This window comes from Cygnus atratus, chromosome 2 (assembly GCF_013377495.2).
Source record: "Cygnus atratus isolate AKBS03 ecotype Queensland, Australia chromosome 2, CAtr_DNAZoo_HiC_assembly, whole genome shotgun sequence".
NCBI classification, from domain to species: Eukaryota; Metazoa; Chordata; class Aves; order Anseriformes; family Anatidae; genus Cygnus; species Cygnus atratus.
The window spans coordinates 104,133,151-104,154,755 of record NC_066363.1 but is presented as its reverse complement, the minus strand read 5'-3'; positions in this window follow the sequence as shown (position 1 = coordinate 104,154,755).

The following is a 21,605-nucleotide window of genomic DNA, read 5'->3' as shown; positions in this document are numbered from 1 at the left end:
TATCCTCTCTGTGTTCTTCTGTAAACAACAGACATGTAACTTGGAGCTAGTCATGGTTAATTGACCTTTGTATACTGAACTCAGAATTATACAAGGTCCTGCTGCTCTCTTTTAACTTCATCTTTTTTTTTTTTTTTTTTTTTAAAGTCCGTCCTGATGTCTGGATTTGTGGCAAGCGTTAGATTAGTAGGGTGAGCAACTTAGCAGATGTGAATAAAAATTCACAATAAATTCAGTGTACAGGGGTCATGAACAAATCTAAAATGGTGAACTAATTAATTTAGACCCAGTCAAGAATCAAGAAAGAGTTTGCAATCTGCTCAAAATGAGGGTGTAAATCAAAAAAAAGTTGCCTCTTGGAAATGGTTGATATATTCTTAAGAGGCTGTTGGGGAACGTTCTAAGGAAAATATTTCAATCCAAATTTTAAACAATATACCTGGACTCATTTTGGCATTTATTCAGTACTCTAGCTAAAACATTACCACTTGTAACTTATTTGTGCTTTCTACAGTCAAGGTTCTTATATAACAAGATATGTTTTAGTGATTAAGCTCTTTGTGTGAAACACTGTGTGATAGTCTTAAAAGAAAAGCTGTGAAGATTTGCAGTAACCTGTATAGAATGGCATGGGAGTTACACTGTAGAGCTTCCCAATAGGATTTGACTAGCTTTTCTTTCTTAGATCCTCAATGCAAACTAAATAGAGTGCTTTGCATTAAATATCACCTTTGAAAAAAAAAAAAAAAAATCATCTTGAAGGCTGCCATCAGTGAAAAAGGAAGAAAGAAAAGGCAGCAGGGAAACTCTAGCACAGTGAACTATCCTTTCACTACAAATGCCTCCAATAGTTAGAGAAAAGTTAGGGTCTTGCTGCTTTTTGAATAGTGCAATACTCTGTTATAATATTTACTTGGAATTAAACATTTTATCTCAGAATAAAACACAAAGCTTCACCTCAGCAAATTTTATAGTAATTTTAAACCTTAGAAAGACATTAAACCATGTAAAAAAGGAAAAATTAGGATTTTAAAAAGCCACTTATCTGTATCACAGAGGATCATAATGAATTCTGAGTGGCAAGACTCAGAAAACTCTTACCAAGCTAAAACCTGAATTTTATGATTTAATTAAAAATACTTTTAAATTACCTTTTTTTTTCTTTTTTTTTTTTTTTTTCCCCCAAGGCCATACAATACTAAAGTACTTAATATTTGTGTTTCAGTATACTAAAACATATTAATAAGTACTAAGGTTGAGGTGTTTTTGTCAAGTTTTTGCAAGTCTATTCTTTGTCTTCAGGTATTTGAACTGGTTTAAAAGTCAAAATGAGCATTTAGAAATGATTCCGTTGTTGTGTTGTTGTTGCTGTTGTTGTCACCATTTTGAACAAAAAGAAAAATAGAAAAAAAGAGTAGTGTATTTTGAAAATACAAGGATCATACATAATTCCCAGAAATATCCTTTCCAAGCCAACAGAAATGTAACATTTTTGGAGGTTCTCCTGGAGTCAGTTAGATTTCATCTTTGTAACAACTGTTGTTGAAGATGGCACTGAGAACACAAGATTACAAGACAAGTGGAACAGAAAATTGCTAAATTACATATTCCTTAAAATATATAAGTGGAAAGCAAATGAGAACATGATTTATCTAGCTTCAGAGAAATGGATTGATTTCTGCATAAAAAACAGCTTCTAGGGCTGTATTTATTTTGTCTTTAGAGATGATTCTTGTTTAACGGTGCTTATTTCAACTGAAGCAAAAGAAAAATGTAATCCATCTTTTTCAAAGATCGTAGAAATTAGTCATTCAGTAAACTTGTCTTTGTATCAGACTATATATGAAGGAAAAAATGTATCTGACCTCAAGAAAAACAAACTTGTTAAGCAACACTGGAAATCTGGCAGATCTGCAGTGACAACAGCATGATATACTGACAATTTAATTTATATATTGAGAATGTGGAACCGACTTATCAGGTACTGCACTACAAAGTGAATATAAAAGTGAGACTTAAATAACACCATAAAAGTTTATCTTAACTAACCATATTTAGGAAGTGTGATAGTGGCCAATAACATATTTATGAAGAATCTACCTTAATCTCACATTTTTATTTCTTCTTATTCAAAAGTTATTTGATGCCAGTATCATCATAGATGGTTTCACTTGGTGTGTTGCATACAACATTGTTAGTTAATGATCCCACTTTCATATGCCTATAATTATACATACATATATATATATGTATATATATGAAGATTTTAGCATGGTTTGTTTCCAGTATATTCATTATCTTCCATCCACTCCTTTAATCAGCATTCTGGCAAAAAGCACTGAATGTTTCTTAACATAGCAGACATTCACCCTACTGAGGATGCAAGGAAGTATATGTTGCATTTTCATTCAGTTTAAATAGGAATGACTTAATATTAAACAATGACAAAGCTGTATTACAAAATGTTTTTGAGTATTACAATATTTTTTTTTCTTTTTATTTATTGCCCGTTAATTATGAGTGCATCGAATCAAGCACTGAACTCTTCTTAAAATGCTGGCATTAGTACTCAGGTTTGCAGAAGGCTTCCCAAATAATCCAGAACAGAAATATGCAAACATATACCACTTGCTGTTTTGGAGATAAAGGTGTAGGAAACCAACCTTCAGAATGTGGCTATTGAAATAGAGTGGGATAGAAAGCATTGTAATAACATTGCCAAAGAGAGTAAGTTCTCAGGGCAAATCACACACAGTTCAAATACTAAATCTTGTTTTGCATTCCAGCAAGCAGAAAAAAGGGAGACGCAACCAAGAAAACAGACATCATCTTAGATTAGTCCAACGTAAGTGAAAGAAAGAAAGCAAGCCGAAAATTGTAGAAGAGTTGATTTCACTACATGTTTATGTTAATAGGGTATTTGACTTTTGAATGCTTCATAAACCTTGTTATGTTCAGTGCTATTTGAGGTAGTAAAACAGCTGGAACTCTGCCAGAAGCTTTAATTGGAATCAGCTTAGCAGGAGCTGACAAGGTTTCCCAGTGTTTAGTTTCAAACTTATTATAAAAATGCAAAATTAAGTGCTATTTATTTTCTATTCCTCTTTGGTGTACACCCATAAAGGTGAGACATAACTACACTAGAAAATGGAATCATTTTTTCTTGTATGCCCCAGGCCAATGTTTTGAAGGGGGCAGTGTGGGCACTGTCACTTATAATTAGACATTTCCTCATGCAGGAGGCTGCAGAGACCCTCCAGAGAACTCTCTGCTTTTGCACATCTTGTTTATTGATTAGGCCAGCATGTCAGATGGCCACCATAACACCTGTGTTAGCTGTATGCGAGTAGGCAATGGGTTTAGAGTGTACTAACAAAGAAATGCCAGGGGAGCAGCCAGAATACTTCCCCTAACGATAACATAGGGGGCTACAGACCAGGACATCTAGCCCTATAGAAGGAAGGAATTATTGTTTTGTGACACTGGCCCTGCAGTCTTGTCTGTACTGGAGGATCTGAGAGACAGAATTCAGTCCCAGGAAGCAACCAGCAGTGTTTGAGCCTTTGAAAATGTTTGAAGCCTTTGATCCAGAACTATTAAAAAAAGAACGTTCATTCATTATCTATAACTACAAATTAATAGTTAAAAAAAATCTTTCTCCCTTCAGATTATCTGCACCATCTCTTGGAATTCTGTACTTGTTAAATGTAGGTCATATAGACATGTAACAAATATAGATAAATGACTTCTACCAAGGCTGTTAAGACAGGAATGAATCCCAGGATAACACTACATTGTCAAGAGGCCAAAAGTAGTCAAGAAAGTCATGTCTGGTAAACATAGCTTACACAATTTTAATAGAAAATCTTCACCTTGAGAAACTTCTAGTTCATGGAAAAATCCCCCTGCTCTCCCTCCGATCTCATGAAATCAATTTAGTAGGCTATTTACCATCACTTACAAACTCCACCACAAACACTACCACTGCATGTAATGCAGTTCCTTCACAGCTTCTATATTTAAATAGATACCTGAAAGTAAGAATAGGAAATAGCAAAAGTCTTTGTTTGCTGTTGGTATTTGGTTTGAAACATCATGGCTGGTCAGCCTAAAGGTACTGACTGAGGCACAACAATTTCTCCAGGGCCAACAGAGTATTTTGATAGCCTTGCTCCCAGCCACAAGCTCGGGTTTTGTAAAGACCTGAATCAGAAGGCTACACCTGTAATCTCAGACCCAGGAATGTTTTTGAGTTCTCTGGCCTGAGGGTCTGAGGGAAAGCCAGAGCATCTGACAACTCATCACTAGCCTCGTGCTGCAGACCAGCAAATATTTTTTTGACAATCCTTGTAAAAGGCCACAGGCTTTGTATTGACCTAACAGTGCAGTGCTTCAGGACTTGTTTGGCTTCCTTTGACCTGAGCTGATTTTTAGCTTATTTTAGGTATCATTGCAATGGTCTACCACTTGGGTTCCTACTGCCTAAAGTTGCCTTAGTTATTTTTTTTCTTTCAGTTGCACAGTACAATCCCTAGCATTAATTAATAGACAGTAATAATAACTAGTGATTCTATGTAGACTGAACTCCCGATGACCCTAGAATAAAAATGTAGTCTAAGAAAGTATAGCACAGCATGATATGATACAGGCTTCAGACATTAAAAAAATATAATTCTCCATGTTCAGTCATTGCTCACTAAAGGGATGCAACCCTTAGAGTCAGTTCTGGTGACTATCAGTTCTGGTGTTAACAAAGAATGGAAAAACAAGCGTAATGTGGAATTCAAAACCAGTGAAGAAAGTACGAGAAAGCATTAGATAATGTAAAAAAATAATGCTGAATGAACCCGAAATTGAACAGAGAAGCATCCACAGTATCATTTTCCTAATCCTCCTGTCAGAGGTCAGCATGCTGAGGAATCATGGTACCTCCATCCCCAGCTCTTCTTGAAGAATCGTGGTACCCAGCAGGGCACTGGAAGGTGAACATAACACCAGAGAAAAGGGAAGTTTGTGTGTAACACCTGTAGCAATGTTATTAATGAGATTTTTCCATAATAATTAGGTAATTTGGACTATGAGCTTCAAAAGTCCAAATTTAGTCCAAATTTAATTGCAACTGGAACAATAACACTTTGTTGTGTTTGATTAAGCTGTTATAACTTTAATTAGAATAACAATAAATTCTTGGCTCAGCATGAAAGCTGTGATCCCTTTTTTTCCCAGAACAAGATTTTGAGTGTAATACTGTGCACCAGATACATGCACCTTGGTTTCTCTGGAAAGGAGCACACGAGTCTGTGGCACAGGGACAATAAGATCTATATCTGAAAACTGATCATATCATATGATTATGTATTGATTATTCCTTTAATGCTAAAGACCATTCATTGTCTATGCCAGCTGCTGCTTACTTCAATCCTGTATTTGCTGAGATTACTAATTTTATGTATTTAGTAGTGTCTTGGGAATCTCATCCTGCAGGAAAGTGATAAAATCTAGTGATTTAAACTCTCTCCTGCCTTAATAAATTACTATATGAACTAGTTGTATTGTAAATGAACTTCAGTCTATGTCTAGAAATATCCGCAGATATCAGCAAAACTGTCATTTGGTAACCTTTAGCTAATGAGACAGTAAAGCAAGGAACAAAATTAGATAAAATGCTTCTACTTCATCCAGATGTAGACTTGACTAAGAAGAAAAATTGCCCCAATATTCTATCATTTCCTGAACTTGTATTCCCAGGTTCCTGAGTAACTACAGTAATTCCACAAAAATGTAAATAAAGAAGGTTGTTTTCTTTTTGTACTCTCTGACAGATGTCTGGATTGACTCTGATGGTAAAAAAAAAAAAAAAAAAAAAAAAAAAAAGTTATAAAAAAGCAAGGCTCACCAGCCGTCTTAGTTTCTCTTATGAGGTTGGTAAATAAGCAGCAATATGAACAGCAATATGGAGCCAGGTTTTGTTTACAGTCTGTTTGTCTTCTTTTGTGCAAAGATTTTTGTCCTCCCCTTGCTAAAGTGTAGCGGAGAGAATAAGTTGGACACAGCTGGGTCAATTGTTTTTTGTTCTAGGGTGCAAATGAAAGCAATCTTCTGTGTTCAGCATGTAGCTGATAAAGTTCTGTATGTTCCACGGCTACAGTGATACTTCAGTCAGGAACACTGTTCTTATCATCAGGTAGAAACAGGAAGGAACACAGGTCACATCAGTAATTATTTCTATGCTATGTCACTTCATTTTCAGAGTCTGCAAAGATAAATGCTATTCATATACATTTTCTCTGCACTATTATGACTTCATTACAATGGCAATGAAATTTCCTTTCCTTAGGTGCCAGAAAGGGCAGCAACAAAGGTAAGAAAGAGTTTATCTGAAGGCCTGAAATCATTCTCCTGTGGAAAGAAACAAAGCTGAACAGTGCTGTCTAACTGAACAGCTGACAAGAGGTTAGAAGATCCAGTCACTACCACTGGACAGCAGGCAAGGTCAAACAACAAGAACTGAATGGAGGGGAAGCAAGCAGAAAACAAACTGTAAAATTAGCTTTGCACAAAGGCAGAGGAATACATCCAAAAATCTTAAAAGGTGCTTCAAAACTAGATGACTAATTCTGAGCTCTGCATGTTTGAAGTTCATATTTGCTTACTTTCCTTAAATAGAGCGGTGAATACACAATACATGTGCCTTCGTAAATCTCTCCTCTCCCTTGCTGTTTTCACAGAGCCAAGTGCTTTAAGTGAAGTATATTTGAATGCTGGTAGAGCATCAGCAGAGGCTATATTGTCCATCTATGCAGTCACTTTTCAAGGAAAAAAAAGTTTGTGAACATGGAATATAATGCATTTCCTTAAGTCGTATCAGTATTTTAGTGCTATGTGTGGTCAGAGAAACAATCTGTAGCCAATAACACAGGCTCAGGTGAGGATCTCAGTGAAGTAGCATTTTTATTTGCAATTGCAATGGTGGGTGTCCTGCAAGCAGGAGCACAAAGCAAAAGTATATCATAACCTTATGTTTCCTATTATCCGATGCTTGATTCCTCCCATTTCCTCACTGGCTAAGTACTACAGGTTCACAAACTACTCAACACTTATTACTATACCATATATGTACAATTTTATTTGACCAACTGTTAATTTCTCCTTTTTTTTTTCTTCTTCTTTTGTGAATGCCCATGATTTTTTGTTTTTACTGATTTTGCACTGCTCATCTTGTTTTTCTTAGCTAACCTCCTTACTTTGGGACAGTGGGACCTTCCCCTTACCTGCTTAACATACTCCCCACTGTTATGCCACTGTTATACCTGCACAGTCACTTTTGAATATGCAAGGTTAGTAGAATTTTCCACTGCAAAAACACATTCTAGTGCAAAAACACAACTTTGTTTCTCACAGTGACTAGCTTGCTTCATTGGAATAGTTTTGAATGCTCTATGTAGACATCTGTTTTGCACAGTACATTCACCTATTAAGGATATATATATATTTTTTTCCCCTCTAGATAGGCGTGATACACAGCATGATCTAATGTGTCCATATCATACAATGCAGTTGAATCAGCTAGGCCATGGAATGATCAAGATTAATTTGTGCATGCATTTTTTCTGATCTGTGGCAGCCACTGCAGAGACTAGAAATAGAAGCACTCAGAAGCTGACTTTAGGAAAGGAAGCAATTGGACAAAGCGTGAAATACTAGGCAGCTTTCTCTTTTAGAGATTGTGTAATAGATGTTACAAGAGAACCTGATGACCAACAGTGTGTATAAACTCTATGTACTTTTTAAAGAATCTACAACTTGGTGTGTGTTCAGTGAGCAGAGGACAGAGAGAGGGGGAAAAAAGCACTGCTTGATCAAGATTAGAGAGATTAGATCTTCCTGAAGACAAATGGGGGTGCTTGTTGAAGGCACTATTGCTTAAAAACAATGCTCAGATGTTTACAGACAGAGATTACAGCTGTTGACAGCCACTTTAATGCCTAAGTCACTAAAAGAGGTGCTGAGGCACTCTCACCATATACTCTGTCTCTATTGATTACACATGCCTCTGTTGAGGCCACCATACCAGGACTATACTTTTGATGAACTCTCAGCTCCAGGCAAAGCTTTTTTTGCTTGCTCAGACTCATAAAACCATAGGAAGAAGGTTATGTTATCTGGGTAACAAGGCTGCAGCAGTTCTGGTGCTAGAACTAGGCTATAGTGTCCCATACAAGAGAGACCTTTGTTACTTACTGGAGTTATGAGCAGAGTAGAGCATCTTCATACAACCCCCCATTAGCCATACTGCCTGTGCTATGTATGAGAAAAAATCTTTGCTTCTTAAATTAATCCCATAATGTCTAAACTGGCCTTTTTTCCTCTAAATCTATGAGTTCTGTAACATTTCAAAAGGCTGTAAATATTTCAGTAGGACATATTCTTTACAAACACTAAAGCTGGGCAAATCAGTCACTTCATGTACAAGCACATGATCTACCCTTCATGTCCTGCAAAGTGCTACCCTGCAAAACGCACTTTGGCTTCTGAGAAATGTCATGGAGAATTTTTCTGTTTGCCAAGGTTTTTCTTACCAGACCCTACTTACTGTAAGGAAAAGTAGCTGTTAGCATATTATTTATTTCTAATCTAAATGCCTCCTTAAATTATTGTGACTATACAAATAGTTATACATATGAATAGGAAAGTAGCTGTACAGGTGGCCATGTGTGTGACAGAAATCTGATTGCTACCACTGTGTGTGGGGTATTTTTTTTTTAATTTTTTTATAGCTATGAAGCTGTAACATGAAAAAATCAGAAATGTAGAAGCTGTACTGCAGGAATTATTTTACTAAACAATCACATAAAAACAAACAAACAAACAAACAAACCTCAAGATATAACTTTAAGGGGATTTCTATATTTAAGATGAGTTTGATTTCTTAGGAAAAAAAATGGTAATTTACAGATTGCAGAAGTTTGTGACATTCATGTCACAGAAAGTGTATTCAATGTATCATCACTTGGTGCTGTACACATTATTTGCTGGATAATCTAGTTGCTTGCCACTTCTGGCAGGATGAGGCAGGAAACTGCTGTCAGCTGCCAGTGTTTCCTGCCTTTCAAAACTCTCTGTATTGAGAGAACGGCAAGAAGATGAACTTGTACAAGGGACTGAAAGGTAGTCCCTCAGCCACTCTGATAATTTAGGAAATGTAGTTGCCTGAGTGAACACTTTATTGCAGGTGTTTGTGGTTGGTTAAATAAAGGAATATAGTTTACTGAGGTCAAGACTATAATGTATACTTCTATTTATGTGCTGTATGGATCAATTTTGTGGCACCATTCCTGTACCATAGCATGCACACATATAACATTAAATACACTTTTGAGGAGTTAGCACAAGTTATATGAGCAAAAAAGGTGTTTTTATTTATTATTTATTTTATTTTCCCATATCTAGGGTAGAAAGGTTCTAGTATGTGCTGTATATACACTTAACATGAGATAACCTCATTGGATTCTCACAAGCTATGAACAGGTAGACCAGTATCATTAGTTTCCTTCTACAAGAAGAAATTATTGTTAAATAAAAACATAGTCTGCCCCTCTTTCAGAAGAGTGAGGAAAGTAAAGAAGAAGAGACACCTCTGTGTAAAAATGGGCAGATGTGAATTGTCAGTACTGGTTCCTTTTAATCAAGTAGAGAGAAGGTCCTGATAGACAGGAACAAGTCTAAGGCATAGTTTCTTGAGGAAGAAATATTACTGCCATTTTCTTGTCTGGACATATAACACAATGAAACCAGAAAACAAGGTTGAATGTGTATATCAGCAAGGTTTTCTTTTGTTATGAGGGAACACTGAAAGAAGATTCAAAAACCAATCTTTCTTTCTCTCTCTTATCACAGGGATTATAGAGAGACTATTTTTCTCCCTTATCCAATTCAACTGGAGCTTGATGTCTCTTTGCATCCTGGCAGGAAGAGGTAGAAGTCCAAATAATTTAAACATGTTTAATCTTCCAAAGATCCTAGGCACCCTTCATTCCAGTGAGACCATTGCTCATGAACAGTGGAGGTTAGTCTCCTTAAGTGGAGTTTATTACACTGGTCTTCTGCTTTGCTTTGGTTTGGTTGTTAATTTTCTTTAGTTTGCACACAGCTATAGAAATTTTTCATATTGCAGCAGAACTGAACTATTTCAAAATATTGCTTATTTACCAGTAGCATAAATAAGCAATCTTAGTACAATCACTTGATAGTGGATTTTCAAAAGGGTGTGGTGCACTGTTCCTTTAGACTCCCTGGAAAATCCCAGCCTGGGATGTCAGCAGCATACAGGAAATATTAATAATATAGATACGCCAGGAATTTTACCTATTTTTAATATTTATAAGCATTTAGCTTAACCCCAGGAATTTGGAAACTTAACTTGGCTTAAGTGCTTCACAGAATTTTCAAGGCATACATTTCACTCCGATAGTCAACATGTTTCTTTCTGTGATCATCTTCCCCCTTGGAAAATATTGTTACTGCAGATCAAAACCTTTTACAAAAATCTCTCTTTCTTGTGTCTTCCGTAAACTTCAGACAACCCTTCGCTGAAACAATTTTGTCACTTTACAAGGCAATAGTTATAGCCCTCTGATGGGCAGAATTATCTACTTTTTCCACTAAATCTCGTTATTTTAGCAGATAGAGTGGTGTTTAATTGTCTCCACACTAATGACTCTTGCTAATCAAACTCTTTTTAAAACACTTGGCCGATTCTTTGATAAAGACTGAAAGAATCAGCCAGGCTGTAGGAGTAGTCAGGAGGCATATCCAGTGTACCTATCTTTCAGGTTTCTATCAAGCGTTTTCCCTTTGCTTCCTGCACATTGATTTTACAAACATGCATATGTGTGCTTAAGTTATTTTCTTTAACATTTTTCAAGGAGAGCACAAAGTAATAAATTTAGAAAGCTATCCAGGAAAACAAAGTTTTGTTGGAGAATACCTATTAGTTGAACTCAGATGTTTTCCACTTTCAGATTCAGTGATCTTTCAAAAAATTGGAAGCAAAACTCTTAGAGAGTCCTATGTGCCTACTGTGGAGGCACCACAGTCCAAACCTACAGCTGTGGGGCAGGAGTTGGCTGACACCCCAGGACTCACCACTTTGACAGTGGGCTCAGGGCCGAGTGTTGGGGATCTTCCAGGGACTATTGGATTTTTTGCTGATCAGAGGCTCCTATTCTACTTGCTATGCGGCTGATGTAAAACCCAGTTTAAACCTGGGGTATCCTAGCTTTGGCTCTGTCCCAGGGGCTAATTAATTCCAGACTCCTTTTTCAAAAACAGACAGAAACCCGTTATTTTTTATTAGCATGGGCTTTCTAAATTCAGGTCTTCTTCAGAGTAGTAGGTAAGTGGCTACTGCAGCTACATAAAACTCATGCTCTTTGTGAATATGAAAAAGTCAAATAACCAGGAAGAATTTCCTCCTTTGTAGAACCAGAAACCTTATTACCCACTTATTCACTTTTATCAATGCTTTGTGATCCTTTGATGAAAGACCCTGTTTATTATTACATTACATTTGTTCTATGCAGTATGTCAAGGCCTGAGTTCGGCCCTGCATTATGCTTCTTAAACACTGTCAGTTGCAGTGTCTGGCATTCTGGAAATAATTTATAACATCTGTGTTTAAAACCAGTGCCTCTGCACATTCATTTTTAAATACAACAACAACAAAACAGCAGGAAAAAGGCATAGAAACAGAAGTAACAAATACTTTTGGAAGTAGTCCTAATCAAATTTAAGCTTTTGAATTTTATGACTGAAGCATTTTATGTAAGAACAAAGCCTGGGGAGACTTGTAGGTGATTATTGCACTTGCTTTTTTCATTCTTCCATGTGGATTTAAGAAAAGCTTCATTTTTTTTATACTCCTTGTTGAACTTGCGGAACAGAAAGCAGTCTACAAAGTGAAGAAGTCTAGCAAAGTTATCACTTACTACCAGTATTATCTCTGAATATATATATATATTTGTTTAATTTTGTTTCTTTTTTCTCTTATCCTAGAGATAAGTTACTGATTTTTCAACCAGTATCCTCCCAGTTTAGTCTTATGACATCATTTGCAGGGCTTATCCAGTATTTTCACCATATAGCAATTTTAAAGTGATTAATATTGCTGGTTCAGTCTTAAAATCATATCCATACAGTGTTTCAGTACTGTCAGTATAACTCATCCTCATAATGTTCTTGTGAAATAAATACTCTAGGCCCATACTACAAATGGGAAATGGCACACAATATACATTTACCATGTTGTAATAAGTTAGCACTGATTTCGTTGTACCTCCATGTGAGGCCTCATGTAGAGCTATTTGGTCAGTCCCAGTGCAGGTACTTTGACTCACAGAACCAGTAAGTTATTCTTTTTTCCACCTAAGGGTTATCTAGTGTGGAGTCAGGGTCTATGATTCTTTTATGCTTTTGTTCCTGAATTTAATTGTAATGGTCTTAATTCTAACCCATGATGTAGGCCTGTGATGCAGGCCTATGATGTAGGCCTGTGATGCAAGCACACTTTGAGATATGAAAAAGCAAGACGTAGGTCTTCAAAGGTATGTACAACACTTAGTTTCCACTGAACATTAAGTGGAAATTAAGCACCCACATCCCTGTAAGGATCAGGGTCTTTCTGATTTAATCACAGTCCCAAAAGCCGAGCAGGAAACTGGTTCACCTGACACACCTAAGGTTAATACTATTGCAACCTGACCATTCTCATTAGGTCTTTCTTCCAAGCTGGTTTGGAAGAAGAGCCTACAGATGAAAGGGTTTATATGCTTTTGATTTAACCAGAATGGTTCCCATTTCTTGAGTGAAAGCATCTCTAGAAATGCTTCATACCTTGTCTACCTGTGAAAGTACCTTGTCTACCTGCAAGTTTTTCCCAACATCAGCCTAGGTCTGGTAGCATTTGCACGGAGAAGAGTGTGTGACCTGAACATTACTGCAAACAGAAACAGAATAGCCAATTGGAACAGTAATGCATCTGCACACACTCTTTTGCTGTGTTCATCCTCAAATGTACTTTTGTGGGAGAGCAGCAGACCAAAGAATAGAACATAAAACTAAAAAACCCCAAAGTGTATTATCCTTTGATTTTTTTGTTAACTTCAAAATCAGTTTTTCCTTTTCTTTTTTCCTTTCCAAAGCCATTCTGTACATTTCTGTTTTTGCAGTAAAACAAAATAAATTAAACCTTACAAAAAAAAAACCAAAAAAAAACCAAAAAAAAACCAAAAAAAAAAACAAAAAACATTTCATTGTTAAAAAATATTTCCTACTTCTTTATAATTTATCCACATACTATCCACATACTTTGGATTGGGTAAGATTGCCAGAGGAATGACCTTGTTCAGTACTTCAATTTATGTTTTTGTCTTCAAGAATTTCAGGTGGCTTATGAGCCAGCAAATGTAAAATACTAGAAGACATCTTAAAGCAAATGCATTTCTTTTATTGAATAAATAGAAAATCACAGCTTCTTATATGGCAGAAGCCCTAAACTATAACAGTATAATAAAATCAAACTGAAATTTCCAGTTTTGTGTTATATTTTTCTCTTGTCAGAGGAAAACCTAATAAGCACTGCTTTTGGTAGAAGGCATCTAGAAGAAAAGAAAAGTAAATCAAAACAAAAATAAGTTAAGGCTTTTACTTATATATTTATTTTGTGCCATTGTGAAGACTTTTATTACTGACATTATTTTATTGAGGGCAAACATATTTTTGAAACAGCTATAGTAAAGAGCCACTTATACAAGCTCTTAAAGTATACTTCAGTACATTGAATGCCTGAGCACAGGAAGCTAAACAGAATATAACAGGCCTTCTACAAAACTTGTGTTCAGAATCATTTTTAAGGGGCTGAGGGAAACAAGAAGTGGACTGAGTGAGTGAAGTGGATGTACTGAGGTAGACCTTATTATTTCGGTGTTGCCTGCTTTTCTCAAAAAACATGTCTACATCTTGAGGAAATCTCTGATATAGAGAACACACTAAAAGTACTACATAGCAAATCAAGACTGTGTCGACCAGCATAACTGTATGACTAATTTAAGCAAGGTGAAGCATCCCTGGACATGTAGTTATGTACCCTGTTGAACCAGACAAATCAGTATGATGGTAAATTTTGTACTACAAGACGGACAAGAAGTATCTGGGATAATGTGATAAAGAACATTTATAAACCACAAGATGCATTGTAACTATTGAACTATGCATTGTCTGTGAACATTTTTAAAGGGAGAAAAATATTCCTTTCCTGCTAAATATTTTATGGAAATGTAAGAACAAAACACATTTCGCCTTCTCTGATAGTCTCAACCTTAGTTCCTCTCCCTTCCTGATCCCACATGTTTTAGCCAAAGTATTGAATATGTTCTTAGTTTTTGAGACACCTAAGATGACTTCTTTTGGTGTGTAAGCCAACTCTTACATTTTGTTTTGTGCTGCTTTCAGCAGAAATTTGGGACAATTACCATATCTCCAGAGGAACACATCTTTTTGTCATTAATAGTGATTTTCTTCCTAGCAATTCTGTTGCAGAATCATAAATGATAGGATCATTTTAGTATGGTGTATGGTGTGTTTGCATAATTTTTGAGGTAAATTGTGATTATATTCCACATAACTAATATATTTGCCCGCTGGGGCCTTGACAAATGAAATTCTAATTTTTGTAATATACTGCATAGAAAACCAGTCAATTCATGTTTGAAAACAAAAGACAGCAGGTCCAACAGAAATTGAGAGAAAAAACTAACAGGACAGGAGAGAGATGCTGCCGAGTTTCTGAGTCTCTCTTCCCAGTTTTATTTATTTATTTATTTATTTATTTTTAAAAAGAAACCTGAGCAGTCAGAAAAGTATATGAACAAAAAAAGGAGTATTTGGTGCATATCATCCTGTTGTCAAATGAGGCAATGTTCAAAAAGAAGCCTCACATATTTGAAGGATTTTCAGCACTTTAGGTGTTCATAACAATACTGCCTCAGATAGAAAGGAATTAGTTTGGGTTCTACACTTTAATGTGAAGCAGAATGTGACATGAGCATTTTGGCAGGCATCATGCTTCATTTGAACAACAATATTTCACCATTGCTTAAGCGGGAGGTTTTTCCAGTGAGAGGTAAAGTTCCAGTCCCAAATCCCTTTTTGTTAATGTCAGCAGTTCTTGGGAAGACTGTCTTTGATAGATGGCCAACTCCAGTGTGGATGTTCAGTTTCCACCTTTTTAAGAGTTTCTGTCTTTTTTGGATATATAGGGTATTTTCAAGACATCAGTAGGTATAATGTTGCAGAAATGCCCAATGGTCTGTCAGGTCTGATGTTAATTTGTGTGTATTTCAACAGCTCACCATGATGGCAATTCTGAGGAACTTATAAATGAATCCCAATCTCTCTTTCTTTCTCCCTCACTCTCTCTTATTATTATTATTATTATTTTTTACATTGTTTCATACAAATAATGACTGCGTTCCCTGGGACAGGTCTGACAAAAGAGCTAAGGGAGCTAGAGTTATAGAATGGTGTGAAGAAATGAGTGCACTTTGTCATGCAATAATGGAGGTAACATCTGTCCCACAATAGCTGTTTCTGTCCCTGCATCACCCACTAGATGAAATTATCTTTGTGAATATATTATCAAATTTGTAAGGGACACGATAACATGTGTGATGCCAATGTGAGTTTTTTGTTGTTTTTTTTCACATAAATTCGTAAACGAGTTATAGAAAGAAAGTAATTCTTTAGCAGTGTCTGAAGCTTGTTTTAAACTTGAAGAAAACTAAAGAAGAGGCAAAAATATGAACTGATGCAGTGCTTTTTATCTCTATGAAAACCCAACAATAATTACCATGTTGACATTCCTGATGCAGTCCAAATTAATGTGTGTTTTAATCTGCCTGTTGATATGTAAAAGTTTCCAAAACTTGAGAACCTCTTTTTCCGTTTCCTTCCTAGCAGACTAATATGAGATAAAAAAAATAAATAATAAAATAAATCTGTAATTTCTTCCCCAAAATAGTTTTTGTCACGCTAGAAAATAACCTGTAAAAGTAGCAGATATATTGTAGCGCATCTTACACTTTACTTACATATATATATTAGAGCTTTGGCAAAGTAGCAAATTGACATAGGGGAAAATAGATTCCTTGAAATGACCTTGTTTTAAATCTCAGCAGTACTTATACTCATTCCCCATACCTCCTGGTCATCTCACCTCACTTCATACTAAAGGATCTGGGTAGCTTTCCAGAGCAGATTTTGAAGTGCAGATGATTTGATGCTGGAACTGTGTGCTTGTCATTCCTGGTAAAGTGGATGATCTAAGATTTCAGTTGAAAGGTGATATAGCCATAGAGGACCATACAAATAATAAATGATAATAATTAATCAGAACAGTCTGAGCATGAAAAGTAACACTATGGAGTTCCCCTAGGTTCCTCTTCCTGACATGAAGAGTTCACCTTGAGAATGAATTGGCAGCTCATTCTCCATACCCATGCAATTTCCAGTCTCCCTGAGTGGCTCTATTAGCAGCAATTGTGTTTGTAATTTGTAGACATGTCAATCACCTAATTTCATATAGGCCACTGAACAGTTATTAGAACACAACAATTTGGGTTACTACTGACCCAGGCTGGATTTCAGCTGGTAATTTACATTTGAAAGACTCCATATGGTATTGCAAGGTCTCTGAGCCTGCAGTTTCCAACTGTTTATTTAATTCAGGTATGCTTAATAGTTTTTACACACATTCGCACAGTCTACACAACTTGGTATACGTGAATGGGTAAATGCTGTTGATTTGGCACTACACATGAAAAGTATAGCTTACTAAACTAATTTGTGTGAGCCTAGGACCATTAATCAAAGTGCCGGTGATTTCAGAGTATTCAATTGTTTCTTGGTGTGTGTTCAGGCTTATACTCAAACTTTGGAAATATTTTCATGGATGCTTTTGCCCTCAGTTTTTCTGTGTTTCCTGGCCTGGCTGCCTGTCCAGTCACAGAAAGCTTGATGTCTTTGAAATCCTCTGCCTGTAAGCCCTGGGGAGAGCACTCTGCCAGCAATGGCATGGCACGTGTGTGGATTCACTCTTTCCATGGCCTGGACTGTGGGCCCACAGCCTAGGGTTTGCTTTCCAGAAATCATCTCTTGGAAAACAATGGAGGTTTTCCCTAGACATGACAAACCTAGTAAGGTTCAGAGGTTCTTTTCTCTTTGAGTAGATGTTGTACAGTTTAGATGATGGACTTAATTGCTTATTGTAGGTTTTAATACTGGAAGAATTGCTAAAGCATTTGAACACCTCAGACCATGGTGAAGACTGCTGACTTCTCTAATGCATTTGCCATATATGCTTTTGCTGGGATTAAAACTTCAACAAAGTTTCAACTTGAACTGAAAACTTGCTTAATATCAGATTTTACAAAAGTGCTGACTCTTCCGTTGCTAGGAAAACCACAAGGGAGCAGCCTTTCTTAAGGTTTCTCAGTCCTTTTGGTTATTAACCAGAAAGCATAGAAAGGCACAAACAAAAAGATGAAATTAGAGTAAAACTTCCCATAAATATCAGAGGTTTCAACACTTGACAGTGGGCAACACATGAAGTTTTAGATCTTGGCAAGTGATAAATGCAACTCAGGTCTTATTTACAGTGATGTGTTCACTTTGCTTTATTATTAGAGACAGAGCTCGATCTTGCATGAGACATAGAGTATTTGGCCCAAATCAACAAGAGCTAATCAGGATGCTGGAAATTAACTAGGAAAGTAAATGCTTTGCTGCATTAGCCTGGGGGCTCAGAGAGTGTGCTTTAAAGAAGTGAGCCCCAAAAATGCTTAGAAGCAGCCTTCCTCCATCAAACCATGAAGAGTCCAGATCTAGTTCATAACTGTAATTCTGCTTTTGGGAACAGCAATGGGCTCTGCACTTCACTAACTTGCAGGAATGAGATAAAAACTTCCTCCTCCTTGACCTATTTGACTATTCTGAAGCTTTGCAAGTATTGAAAACAAGGTTTAACAGATGACCTGTCCAAGCAACCCAAACCAAATCTGTAAAGCCTGAACAGCTGAAGTCAGTAAACTGGTGGAAAGAAAGATCCTGTTCTTATGCAACTGTCTTAAGAAAGAACAAGAGCAGTGAAATATACAGAAAATATGATATATTAGCAGAATAGTTTCAAAAAGAACATTTTTCGAAGTTTTCTCAAGCTGTCAGCAGCTGTTTAAGTTTGCTCAAAAGTGATGAGGTGAAATGAAATCCTTTCATATATGATTATTTTTATATTTTCAGGGTCTTTTTAATTTTTTTTCCCAGGTATTATCTAGTGACACAGAAGATAATGCACGGTATCCAGGCAGAAGTGCTACAAAAAGATCAAACATTCCACTTCATCATCTTCAAATACTTTGATGCTACCATGGGCAAGAAGAATAGAGGATAAGAAGCAAAAGGACACTTTAAAATAGGATCTAGGAAAGAATGAGATTATACACTGAGCTGCTATAAATTACTGCTGGTAAAGCTGAGAAGTCCCCAAAACACTAGAGATGTAGCAATCTGGTAATGCGATTAGAGATTTAAACTTCAGCGAACAACCCTTCCTCCCTCCATGCTTACTTGGAGAAACATACTCCCTGCTGTTCACCTGACAGTCTCAAGAGGAAGGAAAATGTGCAGGAGGCCTACATATGAACTATCCATGATTATATGAGCATGATTTACCTTAGTGTTAATGCAGTAATGGGAGTACTGAGGGTCAAGCCCCATTTGCTTCATAAAAAATATCTAAAAGCCACACCTCACAGTTAAGGTATAACATAGGTAATCCTAAGTCAACTTTTCATTATTTACTTTTTGCCTCGTGAATTTAGAATGTCACTCTTTCTTAACAGCAAGTTGGTAGTGAGCTTTCCTAATAATTTCCTTATTTTTTCATTCAAATATTAAATGCTTATTTATTTTCATGTACTTTTGAGAGACTGGGTATGCTGACACTGGGTGAGGCACACCTGAGCAGGTGGGACACAATTCTTCAGGACAGTAAGCTGGCTGGGCTTATTAGCAGGTCATTAAACAAGAAGGGAAAGGATATATACCACAGAGTGATGGAAGTGTGGAAGTGAACCTGGGAATATTGTCAGCGATGGAGGACTTCAACCACCTGTATGCCTGTTGGAAAAGATACACAGCAGGCAGCAAGCAATCCAGGAGACTCCTGAAGTACATTGAGGATAACTTCCTGGTCCAGGTATTAGACAAACCAACCAGAAGAGAAGTGTTACTGGAGCTGATGCTCACCAAAGCAGCTGAACTCATTAAAGAGTTTAAGACTGGAGGCAGTCTGGGCTGCAGTGACAACGCCATGGTTCAGTTTGTGATCTCAAGGAATATGGGCCTGGCAAAGAGCAAAGAAAAGATCCTGAACTTTCAAAGAGCAAACTTCAAGCTATTTAAAAATATAGTGGAGAAGATCCCCTGGACACTGTCCTTATGGACAAAGGAGCTGAACAAAGCTGGCAGCTCTTTAAGGATGTTTCTCTAGAACACAAGAACTCTCAATTTCTCTGTGTTATAAAGCAAGCAGAGAGGGCAGAAAACCAGGATGGCTGAGCAAGGACCTGCTGGGCAAACTGAGGCACAAGAAGGAAATGCACAGGCAGTGGAAGTAGGGACATGTGGTCTGGGAATAGTACAGGGATGCTGTCCAAAAGTACAGGGATGGGATCAGGAAAGCCAAGGTATGGATGGAACTGAGCTTGACAAGGGATGCAAAGACTAACAAGAAGGGATTCTATAGGTACATTATCCAAAAAAATGAAAGGCCAAGGAGAGCGTACCCCCTCTGATAAATGAGAAGGGATAACTGGTAACAACAGTCATGGAGAAGGCTGAGGTACTCATCTTCTTTGCCTCAGTCTTCACTGCCAGTCAGGCTTCCCACATCTTGAGTTCCTGAACCTGCAGGTGAGGGCTGTTGGAGCAAAGCCCCCTCCACTGCAAGTGAAGAGCAGATTTGACACCACTTGATGAAACTAAACAAGTACATGGGCTCTGATGACTGCATCCCGGGGTCCTGAGGGAACTGGCTGATGCAGTTGCCAAGTCTCTCCATCATATCTGAAAAGTTCTGGCACTCAGGTGAAATCCTTGGTGACGGGAAAAAGGGAAACATCACTTTTATTTTTAAAAAGGGTAACAAGGAGGACCCGGGGAACTACAGACCGGTGAGCCTCACATCTGTGCCTGGAAGGACTATGAAACAGATCCTCCTGGAAGCAATGTCAAGGCACATGCAGGACAAAGAGGTGATCTGAGACAGTGTGGTGGTTTTACTTGGGTGAGCAGCCGAGCTCCACTTCAGCCTCTCTCTCACTCTCTTTTCTCTAAGGGGAAAGGGGGAGAAAATACAACGCAAAGGGCTCAAGGGTTGAGAGAAGGACGGGGAGATCACTCAACAATTATCGTGATGGGCAAAACAGACTCAGAGTAGGGAGACAGTAAAATATATTACCTATTACTAACAAGCTAGAGAAGTGAGAAACAAAGACAAGAAAACAAAAAAACCTTTCCCCCATCCACCCTCTTTCACCTCCTCCCCCCGAGCAGCACAGGGAAAAAGGGGAATAGGTGTTGCGGTCAGTCTATAGAACTTCATCTCCACTGCTCCTTCACGGTCACTCTCTGCCCCTGCTCCACGTGGGGTCCCTCCCACGGGATGCCATCCTTCCCAAACTGATCCTGCGGGGGCTTCCCATAGGCAGGAGCTCTTCAACAACTGCTCCAACATGGGTCCATATCACAGGGTCCATCTGTCAGGAGCACACTGCTCCAACCTGGGTCCCCCACAGGCAGCAGCTCTTCCCAGACCCCCAGCTCCTGCATGAGCTCCTCTCCGTGGGCCACAGGTCTGGCAGGGGTCCTCCACAGGCCACAGCCTCCATCAGCGCAGGTCCACTTGCTCCGCCATGTTCTCCTCCATGGGCTGCAGCGTGGAACCCTGCTCCACTGTGGTAGTCCGTGGGCTGCAGGGAGACAGCCTGCTTCACCATGGTCCTCACCACAGGCCGCAGGAGACTTCAGCTCTGGCGCCTGGAGCACCTGCTCGCCTCCTCCTTCACTGACCTTGCCGCCTGCAAGGCTGTTTCTCACTCCTCTCTCTCTCCCAGCTGCAGTTCCACAGCAGTTTTTTTCCCTGTCTTAAATATGCTCTCACAGAGGCGCAAAGAATATCTCTTATTGGCTTGGCTCTGGCCAGCAGCGGGGCCCTTATCTAACAGGGGGCAGCTTCTGGATTCTTCTTGGAGAAGCCACCCTTATGCTCCCCCCCCCACTACCAAAACCTTGCCACGTAAAATCACTACAAATGGATGCAAGCTAGAAACTAGGAGGCTCTGTTAAATATGAGATAAAACTTTTTTATGGTGCACCTGACAGAGCACTGGAACAGGCTGCCCAGGGGGGTTGTGGAGTCTCCTTCTCTGGAGACATTCAAAACCCGCCTGGATGTGTTCCTGTGTGACATGATTTAGGTGTTCCTGCTCCGG